Genomic DNA, 12,705 nt, shown 5'->3' with positions numbered 1-12,705 from the left:
CTACACAGTTTGGGTTTGCAGTCTTCAGCTTGTATACACAGTCAATCTCAACTTGCAGCATCTGGTTGTGTCCCTTCAGCTCCTCCATTTTCCTCACCAGGGCAGGGATCTCCTCTGCTAGCTGCAGCTCAGGTGCACAGGTCTCTCTCACTTGGTGTCCAGTCTTGGGCAGCTTCTCAGGCTGTTTGAACTCTGCAGACCTGGAGACTCCATGATATTTCTCTGCAGATCTCTCTTACATCACAGCCACAGATTTTTCTGCTGCCACTTCCAGATAGGGTTGCCACCTTTCCCAACAAAAAATACCGGGAAAGTTAAGCCACACCCAAAGGGGGTGTGGCTGTTGGGGCGTGGCTTAACACAGGGTGTGAAGTCGCTGTCATACTGTGACTCCCCAGGAATATTAAAGCCCCCCAGTAATATTAATGCACCCAGTAATAGTAATGCCCCCTCAGTAATAGTAATGCCACCATTAGTGTGCCCCAGTAAGAGTAATGGCCCTATTAGTGCACCCCAGAATGAATAATGCCCCCAGTAAGAATAATGCCCCCATTAGTGCCACCCATTAAGAATAATGCCCCCATTAGTGACACCCAGTTAGAGTAATGTGGCCCTCATCCCCCAGGAACCGTCACTCGGGGCCGGCACACTGACTGTAGAGTGTTGTGTGAGAGTCCGGCAGTTTTCCTAGGCCCGGTAACGGAGACCGGGGGAGAGGGGAGGTGATAGGAAAGGACCACAGCAGAAGAGCCGGGGACGGGAGGAGCACAGGCCCGCGGCTCGTCTCATATACCGGCCTGATCTGGGAGTGAGAGCAGCTCAGTCCCGGCGAGGCAGCCATGCTGTGGGGCGAGGGTTTGCTGCACTCCTTCAGCAGCGTCTTCGTACTCCTGTTCCTGACCACCCGCAGCCCCCAGCTTTCCGGCTTCCAATCCATCCTGACCGGCGGACGCGTCCTCTTCATGTTCGAGCTGGTCCCGGAGTGTCGGCCGCTCATAGCTCGCCCGCCGCTCACTCACCGCCAGCTGTAAGGTCCGTGAGCGAGCAAGTCAGACAGTCTGCACTTCAGTTTGAAATGAATCCTGTGTCCAGGTCTGAGAAAAACTTGTACCCGGATAAAGGATTACAAACCCGGACTGTCCGGGTCAATCCCGTACAGGTGGCAGACTGAGACCTGGTGCTGCCTAAGCGTGCCATGCTCACCACCTCACACTGCTGCTGGTTCTGCTGTAATGTCAGCCTCTCCAGAGATGTCCTCCGCTGCCTGTGTTCTGGAGGGGTGAGCCGCACACCTGGTGCATGTGCTGCGCCCTGTCTCACCTCCTGTGCACCCTGCAGGTTTGGATTGCAACTTTTCACAGAAGATACCTTTTGGGAGTCACTATGCTGTACTGCACGCTGCAGGCCTGGGCTGGAGGACGGCTTCTCTGCACCTTTCTTAGCTGTACTCACTGCTGCTGAATCTTTCTTTCCTTCTTGAACCACAACCGTTACTCCATCTTTGTTACTTGCATTGAGGTTTCTTCCATTCTGGTCATTCCTTGTCACCGGATTCACTTTTGAACTTGTATCTGCAGCGACCGGGTCACAGGGGCAACACGTGAGCTACGGTGCGCCGATGGGGGTTGTAGTTGTTTTACTCACGGTTAGCAGCGCTCCCTGGGCCGGCGTGTTCGTGACGCCAGCACCGTTAGGTGCAAAGTAAGGTGGTAGAAAGGATGAGGAGTCAATGGTTGAAAACAATGGAACTTTTACTTGATCAATAGTCTCAGAGTAGTCAGTACAGGTCATCTATATAGCAAAAGTAATAATCCAAATATTGGCTCAGCTGTAATCCTTGTAACAGGCTTGGTAATTGTAGCTTGCAGAGTTTCCTCTCTAACAGGTGGGAGAGATTCCTTCTTATCTCTGTCTACACTATGTCCACACTCTAGCACTCAGGTACTGGATATAATAACTTCTTACTTTTATTTAGCAATCCCCAGGGCGGTTTCCCTAACGGCAGGCAAAGTCCTCTGCTCCATTCTTTGTACAGGATGCTTTCATATACTCTGGTCCACCATGTCCATAGAGGTATGTGGTAATAGACAACTTAGCGCCTAGTCGTCCTGCTGTGTCCAGGGGCTTTTAGGCTTCTCCCGGTCACTGGTGCTCTCGAGTCCATAAATTAATGCTGCTTCTACCTCCACTAGACTTGTCTATATCCAAGAATTCACTCTGGTCTGTGGTCTGTGCTAGGTTACTAGCTGTAAGGATGGTTTCCATACTCACTCAGCTTGGCCAGGACCAAGGGGCTAAAATGGCAGCTACATACTGGACATGTGCTGCTCCACACCTCCTCAACTAATTTTCTTTTCTTCTCCAAAGAACTGACACACCCTAAGGTGTATATATATATATATATATATATATATATACAGTACAGACCAAAAGTTTGGACACACCTTCTCATTCAAAGAGTTTTCTTTATTTTCATGACTATGAAAATTGTAGATTCACACTGAAGGCATCAAAACTATGAATTAACGCATGTGGAATTATATACATAACAAACAAGTGTGAAACAACTGAAAATATGTCATATTCTAGGTTCTTCAAAGTAGCCACATTTTGCTTTGATTACTGCTTTGCACACTCTTGGCATTCTCTTGATGAACTTCAAGAGGTAATCCCCTGAAATGGTTTTCACTTCACAGGTGTGCCCTGTCAGGTTTAATAAGTGGGATTTCTTGCCTTATAAATGGGGTTGGGACCATCAGTGGCGTTGAGGAGAAGTCAGGTGGATACTCAGCTGATAGTCCTACTGAATAGACTGTTAGAATTTGTATTATGGCAAGAAAAAAGCAACTAAGTAAAGAAAAACGAGTAGCCATCATTACTTTAAGAAATGAAGGTCAGTCAGTCAGCCGAAAAATTGGGAAAACTTTGAAAGTAAGGGCTATTTGACCATGAAGGAGAGTGATGGGGTGCTGCGCCAGATGACCTGGCCTCCACAGTCACCGGACCTGAACCCAATCGAGATGGTTTGGGGTGAGCTGGACCGCAGAGTGAAGGCAAAAGGGCCAACAAGTGCTAAGCATCTCTGGGAACTCCTTCAAGGCTGTTGGAAGACCATTTCAGGGGACTACCTCTTGAAGCTCATCAAGAGAATGCCAAGAGTGTGCAAAGCAGTAATCAAAGCAAAAGGTGTCTACTGTGAAGAACCTAGAATATGACATATTTTCAGTTGTTTCACACTTGTTTGTTATGTATATAATTCCACATGTGTTAATTCATAGTTTTGATGTCGTCATAGTCATGAAAATAAAGAAAACTCTTTATGTTTCAAAGTATTTTATTCAAAATGAAAGTAATTGTGCACATCATATAAGATACATAAAATGGTACAGGAGTAAAATGCACCACGATAGGCATGACATATATGTAAAGCAGGTATCATTACATCCAAATGGAATATGATGAGAAGTAAGTAATGAGAATAACAAAAATAATACAAAAAATAAAGCAAAATTAAATAACATAAAATAAATTAACATATGGAGATCACATCCATGAGCTAAATTAGACCAATGCAATGTTAGAAAATATATAGAGACACACATCCCCCCTAAAATATAAAACTATCATGACATGTGCTCTAAGGATCGCGATCAATAATAAGTCAGACTATGCTGTGAAGCCGTTGAATATGAGGAGGATATCCAGGGTTCCCACAACTTTTCAAAGGCCTCGTATGTATCTTGACGAATAGCATTCAATCTCTCATACAGTAATAATTTGTTAATTCTATCAATTACGGCTTGAAAGCTAAAAGAAAACTCTTTAAATGAGAAGGTGTGTCCAAACTTTTGGTCTGTACTGTATATATATTGTGCCAGCCAGGGTGAATGGATGTAATGACATACATATCTAAAACAGCCTGTTATAAAGAGTTACAGTGTGAAACAATACATTTGGTACTTTCCATATTGGAAAGAGCCAGGGAGTTTCCTCCCAGTGGAGGCCTGGAAGCCTGGGCCTTGCTTGGTGAACATCCCTTGCTTGCTCCAGACATCAGGAGAACCACCAACACAGGTCCTCACAGCTAGGAGGCAGTATTATGGTAGTAATATTCTTGTACATAGGAGGCAGTATTATAGTAGATATATTCTTGTACATAGGAGCAGTATTATGGTAGTAATATTCTTGTACATAGGAGGCAGTATTATAGTAGATATATTCTTGTACATAGGAGCAGTATTATAGTAGTTATATTCTTGTACATAGGAGCAGTATTATGGTAGTAATATTCTTGTACATAGGAGGCAGTATTATAGTAGATATATTCTTGTACATAGGAGCAGTATTATAGTAGTTATATTCTTGTACATAGGAGGCAGTATTATAGTAGTTATATTCTTGTACATAGGAGGCAGTATTATAGTAGTTATATTCTTGTACATAGGAGCAGTATTATAGTAGTTATATTCTTGTACATAGGAGCAGTATTATAGTAGTTATATTCTTGTACAAAGGATCAGTATTATAGTAGTTATATTCTTGTACATAAGAGCAGTATTATAGTAGTTATATTCTTGTACTTAGAAGCAGTATTATAGTAGTTATATTTTTGAACATAGGAGCAGTATTATAGTAGTTATATTCTTGTACATAGGAGCAGTATTATAGTAGTTATATTCTTGTACATAGGAGGCAGTATTATAGTAGTTATATTCTAGTACATAGGAGGCAGTATTATGGTAGTAATAATCTTGTACATAGGAGCAGTATTATAGTAGTTATATTCTTGTACATAGGAGGCAGTATTATAGTAGTTATATTCTTGTACATAGGAGCAGTATTATAGTAGTTATATTCTTGTACATAGGAGGCAGTATTATAGTAGTTACAGTTGTGTTCAAAATTATTCAACCCCCAATGCTGTAAAGGGTTTTAGGGAATTTAGTGTACATTTGTAATTGTGTTCCGAATGAAATCTTACAAGGACTTTTTAAAGAACCAAATGCAACTAAAATGACATCAATTGTTTTTGTAATACAGTATTAAATGTTTTTTTTTGTGATTTCTTCATTGACACAATTATTCAACCCCTTAAAGACTACCACTCTTAAGAACAGAGGTTCATTCAAGTGTTTTCGATCAGGTATTGAAAACATCTGTGGATGTCAAGGAGCAGCAATCAAGCATAATAAGCACCAATTAGGCAGATGTAAAAGGACTGTGATACTCAGCTCCTTCTAGACATTTACTGGTGTGTTTACAAACATGGTGAAGTCAAGAGAATGGTCCAGGAAGACAAGAGAAGAGGTGATTTCTCTTCACAGGAAGGGCAATGGCTAGAAGAAGATTGCAAAGATGTTAAACATACCAAGAGACACCATAGGAAGCATCATTCGCAAATTCAAGGCAAAGGGCACTGTTGAAACGCTACCTGGTCGTGGCAGAAAGAAGATGCTGACTTCGACTGCTGTGCGCTACCTGAAGCGCAAAGTGGAGAAAAGTCCCCGTGTGACTGCTGAGGAACTGAAAAAAGATTTGTCAGATGTGGGTACAGAAGTTTCAGCTCAGACAATAAGGCGCACACTGCGTAATGAAGGCCTCCATGCCAGAACTCCCAGGCGCACCCCCTTGCTGTCTCCAAAGAATAAAAAGAGTCGACTGCAGTATTCCAAAAGTCATGTGGACAAACCACAAAAGTTTTGGGATAGTGTTCTGTGGACTGATGAAACAAAATTAGAACTGTTTGGGCCCATGGATCAATGCTATGTTTGGAGGAGGAAGAACAAGGCCTATGAAGAAAAGAACACCTTGCCTACTGTGAAGCATGGTGGGGGGTCAATCATGCTTTGGGGCTGTTTTGCTTCTACAGGTACAGGGAAGCTTCAGCGTGTGCAAGGTACCATGAATTCTCTTCAGTACCAGGAGATATTGGATGAAAATGTGGTGCAGTCCGTCACAAACCTGAGGCTTGGGAGACGTTGGACCTTTCAACAGGACAATGATCCCAAGCATACCTCCAAGTCCACTAGAGCATGGTTGCAGATTAAAGGCTGGAACATTTTGAAGTGGCCATCGCAGTCACCAGACTGAAATCCGATTGAGAACCTCTGGTGGGACTTAAAGAAAGCAGTTGCAGCGTGCAAGCCTAAGAATGTGACTGAACTGGAGGCTTTTGCCCATGAAGAATGGGCGAAGATATCCGTAGATCGCTGCAAGACACTTGTGTCAAGCTATGCTTCACGTTTAAAAGCTGTTATAACTGGAAAAGGATGTTGTACTAAGTACTAAGATTGAATGTCACTTGGGGGTTGAATAAAACTGATAATGATGTGAGCACAGAAAAGACATTTGTGGTTATTTCATTATAAATGTTATGTTATATTTGTCTGACTTACAAGTGCCTCTTTGATTTAATTGTAAACAAGATGACTAAAATGATCAAAATCAATATCAAACTGGCCAAAACACTCAATTTCAGTGGGGGTTGAATCATTTTGAACACAACTGTATATTCTAGTACATAGGAGGCAGTATTATAGTAGTTATATTCTTGTACATAGGAGCAGTATTATAGTAGTTATATTCCTGTACATAGGAGCAGTATTATAGTAGTTATATTCTTGTACATAGGAGCAGTATTATAGTAGTTATATTCTTGTGTATAGGAGCAGTATTATAGTAGTTATATTCTTGTACATAGGAGCAGTATTATAGTAGTTATATTCTTGTACATAGGAGCAGTATTATAGTAGTTATATTCTTGTACATAGGAGCAGTATTATAGTAGTTATATTCTTGTACATAGGAACAGTATTATAGTAGTTATATTCTTGTACATAGGAACAGTATTATAGTAGTTATATTCTTGTACATAGGAGGCAGTATTATAGTAGTTATATTATTGTACATAGGAGCAGTATTATAGTAGTTATATTCTTGTACATAGGAGCAGTATTATAGTAGTTATATTCTTGTACATAAGAGCAGTATTATAGTAGTTATATTCTTGTATATAGGAGGCAGTATTATAGTAGTTATATTCTTGTACATAGGAGCAGTATTATAGTAGTTATATTCTTGTACATAGGAGCAGTATTATAGTAGTTATAGTCTTGTATATAGGAGCAGTATTATAGTAGTTAGCAGCCAGTTTTATAATATATTACGTGAAGGGAAACAGTGATTTTATTTCAAGACACGGAGGCTCCTATTGCTTAACCCTTTCTTTACTGACCACCAATAGCAGCAAAGAAAAAACATGACATAAAGAAAGAAACCATGGCAACAAGCCCCTCCCCATATGTGCCATTATAATAGACCCCACATCCATAAGTCCTTCCTCTTTCTTTGCTGCTGCCACTAAGATAAGTACACTCCATAGCAGTTATTTTCCTTGTTTGTACCTATCTCAGTTTTTTTTTTCACTGGTTGGTTTTGGTTATTAGGTTTCTTCCCTCAGTTTCGCCTATAGATTTATATATATATATATATATATATATATCCTTATAGGTCTGGTTTTCGGCGTATATATATAGATATATTTTTCTCCCTGTCGTCATCGCTCCCACACCAGTCTCTGCTTAAGGGGCTGGTGTGGTTTTTCTTGTTTCTGGTGTCTTTGGATCCGTTCCCCCCCCCCCTTTTCCTTGTCCCCCCCTCTCTTCCTACTGCGTCGTCCGCCATTGCCCTTACCTTCTCTTCCCTTGGCTCCGCCTCCTTGTTCTCCATCTCCCTTCTTCTCCTTCTTTTCGCGCGCTCCCCGGCTGCTCTGGTTCTGGCCCGTCCCTTCTGACGCGCCCGTAGTCTCGCGAGACTTCAGGCACCTCGCTCTTCATTCTGGCCGGCAGTTCCGGACGTCGCGCCCATAGTCTCGTGAGACTTTGGGCGCCCGCTCTTTATTCCGGCCGGCAGTAATGGACGACAGCGCTCCTGTCTCTGGTACCCATTTATTCGGCTCTTTTCCACCCTTGGGCTAATATTGTTGCCCCCCCTTCCCCTTTTTCTGTATACCCTTGCTGCAGAAGTCAGGTTGACCTGCTGCCCTCATTTAGTTTCTATAGATAGTTTGCAGGGATTAATTATGTCCAAACAAAGGGTGCCCCTTAGTCCGCTTGCCCTTGGGGACCTTATATCTGGAGAAGCCCCAGGTAATCCTGGCCCCTTTCCCCCTGTGGGAGTGGATAATCCCCGGGTGGATGACTCCCAGGTCCTTGCGCTCTATGACTGACGCCATTATTGCGGTCATGGGATCCATGTCCTCCACACTATCCCGGTCCATTTCTGAGGCCATTTTGGCCCAGCCCTCTACTTCCAGACTTCAGGTTCCACATGCCACCCTTGAATCTGGGTCATCAGCTCCTGACCCGTCAGCCTCCAGAAACGATGTGAGCGGTGTGACTTTTGCCACCCATGATAGCGCGGCTATGTCGCGCAAAAGGGCCTGTGCGCGCTAGGCAGAAAGAGCGCGCCCGTGGAAATGTGCCAGAGCACAACCAGACACTGAGTCCGAGTCGGACTTTGGTTCAGATGAGGAGGCTCCGACTGACGCCTTTGGCGACGCGGATGGGGATCTTGGGACGTTCCGGTGGACCGATCCTTCTCAGCCCCTTTGGCCAGCGGCTCCCTAGCTAAGGCCACCACTGCCTCTGCCACAACCCTTATAGACCCCGTCGGTGAACCCCTTTTTGACCCGGATGCCCTCCATCATCCCAGATCGGCGGAGTGGCTCCCGGTAGACCGCGTGGCCAAGTACTTAGAGGCCCATGTGCGGTGCCCCCTTAGTAAGGAGGCTCGCAATAAGCTACGGGCAGAATGCCCGAGACCCCTGGTACCTAACAAGGTCTGTGAGACCCCAGTGGTGGACCCTAAAATGGCACAATTCTTGGCCAAATCAGGTTGGAACCCTCGCAAGGGGCTAGAATCAGCCTTAAAAGCCTGCCAGGACAAACTCTTGGATGTCTTTGGCCCCATAGCAAAAATTTTCGAGCTGGCAGAAACCTCTAGAGCTGAGGACAGACAGGTGGACCCAGAGCAACTCCGGGGCTGGGTTCAAAGTGCCATTTGTATTACCGGGAATGTTAATACTTCCCTTTCTATTCAGAGGCGCAAGGCCATCCCAAATTGGCCAACCTCGCCCTTACAGAGGCGGGGAGGGAGGCACAAGGTTTGCTCTTCGGTGATTCCTTTATCAAGGATATGGGCCGTTTTGTGGGCGCCTTTACGGCTTTAGACAAAGCCCAGTCCTCCATGAAAAGGGTGTTTCAGAATAGGGTTTCTACCAGGGCCGGCAGTTCCAGGGGCCGTCTGTCCGGCCGGTCGACCTTTCAAACCCAAGGTATGGGTCGAGGCTCCTTCTCTCAGAGGTCCTTTGCTCAGAGGAACCCTTACCCGGAGGCAGGGCAATCTTCTTCCTTCTTCCCCACTCGTGGCGGATCGGGCTGTTTCAGAGGCTATAGAGGTTCCACGGGATCAAGACGTCCTTATGGTAAGTCCAACACCTCCTCTTCATTGTTCGGATTTTTGTGTAGGGGGGAGACTCCGTCTTTTTTCTCATGCTTGGTCCAGCATCACCTCGGACCCGTGGGTTCTTTTCACAGTTCGGGGGTTCAACATAGAGCTGGTAGACGACCCTCCTTTCCTTCCCCCACCTCACATCCAGGTCCACTCCAATCAGGCGCAAGCTTTGGTGGATCAGGAGCTGTTGGACCTCTACTGGAAAAGGGGCGGTGGAACGGTCCCCGGACGGACATTCGGGAGTTGTCAGCAGCATTTTCCTAGTGGAAAAGAAAGGAGGGCATATGCGCAGGTAATCAATCTCCGGGCTTTGAATGCGTTCGTCAGGTACCGCCACTTCAAAATACATAGAATGTGTCGGCAGATAAGAACCATTTGGCCCATCTAGTCTGCCCAATAAAAAGTATTGTCAGAAGTGGGATTCGAACCCACGCCTCCAGAGGAGACTGCGACCTGAACGCAGCACCTTAGACCGCTCGGCCATCCTGACTACATTGAAGGGGATGAAGGGGATGAAGGGGATTCACATCCTCAGAGATCTTCTTCTGCAACAAGATTGGATGGTGAAGCTCGACCTCAAAGATGCGCATCTGACGGTTCCGGTGTCAGAGTCTTCCAGAGACCTTCTGCGTTTCCTCTGGAAAGGGGACATTTGGCGTTTTACATGTCTCCCCTTTTGTCTCTCTTCAGCTCCCTGGTGCTTCACCAAATGAATGCGTCCAGCTATGGCTTGGCTGCGCAGTCGAGGAGTACGTCTAATAATCTACCTGGAAAACATCCTCATCATGGCACAGGACTGATCCATCCTTCTCAGTCATCTAGATTTGACAGTGAATCTCCTGTACCGTTTAGGTTTTCTTCTCAACAGAGAGAAGTCTGTGCTGATACCATCTCGCTGCATGGACTTTCTGGGCTTCACGTGGATTCGACCACGTCTACGCTACGCCTCCTTTGGGAGAAGATCCTTTCCATTCGCAAGGAGTTGCGCCGCGCCTTGGCGGCTCCTCAGATCTCGCTGCACCATCTGGCCCGGATTATCGGTCTCCTGGCCTCCTCTATTCAGGCAGTCTTCCCAGCCCCGCTACATTTCCGAGCCTTGCAACGCTTGAAGATTGCCCACCTACACGCGGGGGCTTCATATGCAGATCTCATCTCGCTGGACTCGGAGACCAGAGACGAGTTGTTATGGTGGATCCGCAATCTCTCGGCCTGGAACGGCAAGGTGATTTTCGGGCCCCAACCGGATTTCACGGTGGAGTCAGACGCCATTCTGCGGTGGAGCTTCTGGCAGGATCCTTCGCGATGCGCAGTTTTGCGAATGGGGTGGCCAAGGCGTGCATCAGGCTGCGTATGGACAGCCTCTCGGCGGTGAGGTACGTCAACGCCATGGGGTGCACTCATTCGGCTATGTTGTCTCGGCTAGCGATGGACTTTTGGTCATTCTGTCTGGCCAGGGACATTGTGGTTCGGGCGGAATACCTTCCGGGGCTGCACAACACTCACGCGGACTGGAGCTCTCGATATCTCAAGGGTGGCAGCGATTGGAAGCTGCACGAACAGGTGTTCGCTGCTTTATCATCTCACATCATCGACCTCTTCGCTTCCCGTTTGAATGCTCAGCTTTCCCGTTTTTTCAGCTGGTGGACGGACCCAGACGCGGCGGCGGTGGATTCCTTCATACAGGACTGGTCGGGGTCACTGATATACGCCTTTCCGCTGTTCTCCATGATTCCACGGGTCCTGAGTCAAGTTCGTCAGCAATGGGCCGAGCTCGTTTTGGTGGTCCCCTTCTGGGGCACCCAAGCTTGGTTTCCCCAATTGTTAGAGCTGACAGTCGACACACCCTTCCTCCTACCTTACTTTCTGGATCTCTTGCGAGGACCATAGGGGCTTCAGCATCCTCTCATACTAGACGGCTCTCTTCGGCTCCTGGCATGCAGGATTTCGGGAATTCCTGGGGAATCCGGGGAATTTCGGAAGCGACTCAACGTCTTTTGGAGGACGCATGGACTCCCGGCACAAGAAGATCTTATAAAGCAGCCTGGAGATCTTGGACTAACTGGTGCCTGGCTCGGGACTTGGATCCCTTTTCGGCTCCTGTAGCGGAAATTTTGCAGTTCCTTACTTCCTTGTTCGAAGAGGGCAAAGCTTACTGCACAATTAACTTATTCAGGTCGGCTATCTCCTCCGCTCACCAAGGATTCGACTGGAGTCCGGCAGGCCGGCACCCCTTGGTGTGTCATCTACTCCGTGGTTCACGCCTGGCTAGGCCCCAGAGGCCTCGGTTCTCCACGACTTGGGATGTGTCTTGTGTCTTGTCTCTTTTTTCTACCTGGCCGTCCAACCCAGATCTCTCCTTGCGCCAGTTGTCGGCCAAGCTAGTTACACTTCTGTGTCTCATCTCTTGTAAGAGAGTGTCCAATGTCCGGGCTCTGGACTATGATGCCCGTTCGTTCACCCCAGAAGGCGTTACTTTCAATATTACGCGCCGCACCAAGACGCACATTCACGTGGTAAATTATCCCGCTTTTCCTTCTACCCCAGCGCTCTGTCCGGTACTGTGCCTCAGGGAATATGAGGCTCGTACGTTAGCATATCGTTCTGCCGCGTCTCCCCAGCTTTTTCTCTCGTTCCGTCGGCCCTTCTCCCCTGTCACCAGCACTACGTTGGCTCGATGGGTTAAGTGGGTCATGTCCTTAGTGGGAGTGGACACGTCAGTCTTCACGGCTCATTCCACCAGAGGAGCGGCGGCCACTTCTATGGCGGTAGCAGGTGCTAAACTGGAAGACGTCATGAGATTGGCAGATTGGTCCAGAGTTTCCACCTTCAGGGAATTCTACTTTCGACCGCCACTTCATGCTTTCTCGTCAGTTATGGATCGGCTTTGAACTCGCAATAGGAGCCTCCGCGTCTTGAAATAAAATTTGATTTTCCTATTTTATGACGTAAAGTCATGATTTTATGGAAGACATTGAGCCGAGTATTGCCCCGCCCCATTTACCCGCCCAGGCAATCTTTTTAGTGTCTATATGTGGTTTATTTGCCTTGATTAATTGCATTAATAATGCTATGTTTATCTTCAGGGATGTTTGCCCCGTTTTAGGTGTAATGTCGCAATTTTCTGTTTTCTTGGTTTTGCAGGATAGAAGCTTTGAGATCATTAGGAGCTTCACAGTGTGGCTCCAGTGCTTA

At 46.3% G+C, this 12,705-nt stretch overlaps 1 non-coding gene across 1 annotated transcript; it reads right to left on the bottom strand.

Annotated features, from left to right (window-relative positions):
- Positions 1-9,920: 9,920 nt before the first annotated feature.
- On the bottom strand, positions 9,921-10,003 carry TRNAL-CAG. The gene has a single exon. It is a non-coding gene; the product is annotated as a tRNA-Leu (tRNA).
- Between the last annotated feature and the right edge of the window lie 2,702 nt (positions 10,004-12,705).

Source organism: Bufo bufo, chromosome 4 (assembly GCF_905171765.1).
Source record: "Bufo bufo chromosome 4, aBufBuf1.1, whole genome shotgun sequence".
Lineage (NCBI taxonomy): Eukaryota > Metazoa > Chordata > Amphibia > Anura > Bufonidae > Bufo > Bufo bufo.
The sequence above is the reverse complement of the archived record's forward strand: the minus strand, read 5'-3'. Positions and strand labels throughout refer to the sequence as shown.